The sequence below is a fragment of the Sapajus apella genome, unplaced genomic scaffold (genome assembly GCF_009761245.1).
Source record: "Sapajus apella isolate SASKATOON/1434 unplaced genomic scaffold, GSC_monkey_1.0 scaffold165, whole genome shotgun sequence".
NCBI classification, from domain to species: domain Eukaryota; kingdom Metazoa; phylum Chordata; class Mammalia; order Primates; family Cebidae; genus Sapajus; species Sapajus apella.
In genome coordinates, this window is record NW_022437105.1 from 692,564 (window position 1) to 697,299 (window position 4,736).

Genomic DNA, 4,736 nt, shown 5'->3' on the forward strand with positions numbered 1-4,736 from the left:
CCTGCAGCTCCCAGTCCAGCACCTTCGCGTGCCGCATCACCTTGGCGAGGCACAGCAGCAAGATATCCCAGCCATGAAACACGAGGTCGTTGGGCGCCACCATGGGCAGCAGCGCACTGAAGGGCACGAAGCCCTCCTCGCCCTCGGCGTCCGAGCCCAGGCTCACGGTGCCCGCCTGAGTCAGCCAGCCTAGTAGCTGGCCTCCTTGCGGCCGCTGCGTGCGGCCCAGGACAGAGGCGGTGGGTTGGCCAGCCCCGCGGCGGTGAGCGTGGAGCCGTTGTTCCCACCGCAGCCGACAAGCCTGACCCTGAGCCGGGGCACCTGCTGGGGGTCCCCGAAGGTGAAGCGAGTGGTCGTGGGTGCACCTTGAGGACGCCGCCCTCGAGGCTGACGCGCATCTTCGGTACTCCTATTGTGCCTCGATAGCCTCGGGCCGTAGACCATGTCCGGGCTCCCCACGAAGACCTGCGCGGCCTCCACCGCAGCGGTCGGCGCGGAGTCGGCTCAGGCAGCGGCAGCGGACAGGTGGGTGCAATGTTTTTATACTTAAGCCAAACGTTTGACATCTAAACCTTAAAGACAAGGGGGAAAAAACCCACACGGATTTGTTGCACTAGAGGCCGCTGTATTCCAGTTCTTCATGAGGAAGAAGTCCTCTGGCCCCAGGTTTGCATTGCCGTTGAGCAGATGTGAGAACACTGAGGGGAAGGCAGCGTTCCTGCTCTACCTTGAGAATTTCTCCATTCCAGATCATGAGTCCAGTTTTTAAAGCAATATCCATAGCCACCTGTGTTTTCCCTCCTAATAATTAGAAGGATGATTATCTGGAAAACTAAGCATAGATTTTATTGTGCAAATATTTTAGAGCTTCTTTTAAAATTGCCTTGAAGAGCTGATGTGCTATTTCCTTTTTGGGTGTCCTCAATGGAGTACAGCATTTATTTTTTGCAAGTAAATTTCTGGAAACAACCTAAAGTTACTTGGTACCAAGGAGATGCCTATTCAAATCAGATAGTGCTAGATATACTTTGCCACTTATGCACCAAGCTAATAGATATACGAAGGTGCGGATTGTTTGACATAGATTCTCAACTATCTGAGAGTCATCATTAACTCCCTTCCTGGCCACCCACATGCAAGTCCTGTTGCTTCTGTGATATGTTATTCATAATAATAAATACCCGTGCAATTACTTCCCAACTGCAAAACTACAGCATTGATAGTAACTTAAATCTTTCTGTGTGGCCCTCCCTAGCTAGTCATGCATTAACTAGGGTTCATTATTTTCTTGCTTCCCTTTTTATATAATTTTATTGTATAAAATTTATATATTACATAAAATTTTTATATTTTTTATGATAATACAATTGTATTATGTAAAAAAGGGAAAGGTATTGGGTACAAATATATAAGTCATATCTATTAATGTGAATGGGCTGGTCTACTAAAAATGTCTTATTGGGTTGAAATGCAAACCCCAGTTTTATGCTGTATGATAAAACACAGAGATTGAAAAGGCTGAAAGTATTGTGCAATATTTTAATTTTAACTGTTTGTTAACATTATAAAAAGAATATCGTGTTATGTGATCTTTTGGACTTTTTAAACTTAAAATTATATTGCTATGATTCACTCAGGTTGTTATGTTTACGTGGACTGTAGCTCATTTATCATGACTGCTGTCGACTATTACATTCTATAACTTTGACATTATTTATGGATTTCACTGTTGGTGGGCTTTTAGATCATTGAAGGCTTTGCTCTGAAAAATAGTGATATCATGAACATTCTTACACATATGTCCTGATGCACAAAGGCAACCATTTCTCTGATAATACATGCAGCGCTCCGTGATGGGAGAGCTGTGCCCGGACACTGGCATCCACTTGTCCTGGCTGCAGGCAAGACTCTTACTTCAAGTGGAGGCTGCGTGGCTGTGTGTCTTTCGTAGTCCAAACCCAGGACAGGCCCAGGACTGCCAGCGGGACCCACAAGGCAGCCAGGTATGCTGTGAATTGTATAGCTGCACAGGGCTTCAAACAGCTCAGGGCATTTTTGCAACATTTATGACTCTGTCTTTGCAGTCCCGTGCAATAGATCTATTCAGGCCTATTTTATATAGGAGACACTGAGATGAAGGTACTGCGCTCACAGCTGCAATCCAGGAATCCTGCAGTGAGGAATTATTACCATTATTATGCCAGCCTTGTGATGGGTTGAACTGTGTCCCCAAAATTCATATGTTGCAGTCCTATTCCCAAGTATCTCCAAACGTGACCTTATTTGAAACAGGGTCTTTACAGAAGTGATCAAACTAAAGTGAGGTCATTAGAGTAAACCCTAACCCAGTACCACTGGTGCCCTGATAAAAGGGAATATTTGGATGCAGAGACAGACACACCCACAGGGAAGAGACACAGGAGAAGATGCCATCTACACACCAAGGAGAGAGGCCTGGAACAGCTTCCCCATTGAGGCTCAGAAGGGGCCAACCCTGCCAACACCCTGATCTCCCAGTGGCCAGGACTGCGAGGCGATGACTTTCTACGGCTTAAGTCACCCAGTGTGTGTTCTCTGTGGACAGCCCCGGCAAAGTCATGGAGGCAGGTTCCCGTGCACCCATGGTGTCTGTCGTAGCTGGGTGGCCTCACGACTGTGTCTTTGCAATCCCAATGTGAGGCACATGGCCCTGTCTCCCATGCTGCACAGGTGAAGTGACAGGCCCGGAGCACCACAGCCTGTGACCTCAACCTGCGGGTGAGTCTGCACATGAGGACATAAAGTCGCTTTTTACTCAACAGAGCCTTTTCCTCGACTCATCCCGAGATCATGTCTCCTTAATGTGAAAACAACTGATAAAACCATTTGTGTTAGTCCCTTCTGGCACTGCTATAGAGTTATTACCTGAAACTGCATAATCTCTAAACACAAGACACACGGTTCTGAATGGCTGGGGAGGCCTCAGGAAACTTACAATCATGGCAGAAGGTTGCCTCTTCACAAGGTGGCAGGAGAGAAAGGGTGTGCAGGGGAAATGCCAGACACTTATCAAACCGCCGGATCTCATGGGAACTCAGTATCATGAGAGAAGCAAGGGCGAAACCGCCGCCATGATCTGATCACCACCCCCAGGCCCCGCTCTGGACACACAGTGATTACAATTCAAGATGAAATTTGGGTGGGGACACAGAGCCAAACTGTATCACCATTTTAATAAACAACCAGATGAATTGTCCAGTCTTGTAGAGAGGAAGAGAGAAGCCACCTCACAGAGATCTTTCTCCTTAAACTCAGCTAGGATGTCCCAGGATGGAGGAGTCGTCAAGTCCCTGAGCCAGAAGGAGTCAGAGTCAGGATGAGATACACGAGGTGTGCTGGGGGCAGAGTCAGGAGAGGTGAGTGTGCCGGGGGTGAGTGCTCTGGAAGTCAGTTGGAAGCATTTCCGGGGATGTTCCACCTAGCCTCCACCTGTCAGATGGGCCATTCAGGGTCCCAGGTGGAGTTGTGTTAGTGTATCCATTCTCCATTGCACAGCATCTAAAGGCAGTGGCGAGGGGAGTGATGCCCACACCAATGATTGTAGGGACAGAACGATAACCCACATATTGATGGAGCCCTTCTGGGGGACCAAGGCTGAACCCCAGGAAGGCAATGGTGACATTTTGGCTGCTGTGGGCGTATGGTCTAATGGGAGGTGATGTTCTAGACAAATTGTCAAAGCTCAGTGCATAGAGGTTAAGTAACAGGGGCAGCCAGTCTCACCTGGGGGCACTGGGAAGCCTCCCTCCAGGGGTGACGAGGGCTCTGTGCGAGGGACAGGAGGTTGCTATACGAAGATGTAGGAAGATGGGCTGGGCTGGGCCATCCTGGGATGGGAGGGGACAGCATCTGAGGAACAGAGAGGGGGCCAGTGAGGTGGCCAGCAGACAGTGGCAGAACAGCCAGGGGTGGGACATGCTGCCAGAGCTGTGGGCAGGACATCAGCCTCACGGGACCCAGAGGGCTTCACTGAAGGGCTGACTTTCATTCAGAAGGCATTGCAGGAACATGAACAAGCCTCTCTAAAGAAAGTTTGCTCTTCCTAGAACATGGGAAATGGATTCAAGGGGGTGCAGCTGGGACCCTGGGGGCCGGGAGAGCTGCTGCAGAGGCTGCAGGGTGGCGCTGGCTCTGGAGCGGGGGTGCAGATTTGAAGGAGGCCCAGGAAAGGAGGTCCGGAGGACCTGGGGACCGGTGAGTCATGGGGGTGAGAAAACATACGTTCCGCAAAGACAATGGTTTTGTCTAGGTTCTTAGCTGTTGCGTGAGCAAAGCTTGTATAACGGTTGTTCACAGGAAGTGCTGATACAGTCATTCAGTGAGGGACTTCCTGAATCATCGTCAAGGGTAGTGCTCAGCTTCAGCCTGCACTGTTAGCACGTGGCTGTGTCACCCACTGAGGCAGGCAGATGGCACAGGGCGAGCTTGGAAATGGGAGATCTGTGTGGGTCTGTTACATTATGGAGCAAGAGTTCCACCAGAGACTCCGGAGCCAACTCTGGCTCAGACACCGCTTCTCCATGCAGAGTTCCTGACACCCCAGCAGGGTGCAGCCTTCTGTAGCTTGGATCTCAGGACAGTGCTCCATGTTACCTCTGTGGTGGCATTCACACTCTGCTTTATCTGGTCCACTGATATATATATATATATATATATATATATATATATATATGTATATATTTTTTAGACAGAGTATT

At 49.2% G+C, this 4,736-nt stretch overlaps 1 pseudogene; it reads right to left on the reverse strand.

Annotated features, from left to right (window-relative positions):
* Window positions 1–4,736, reverse strand: part of LOC116542268 — a 25,709-nt pseudogene that overhangs the window by 1,182 nt on the left and 19,791 nt on the right.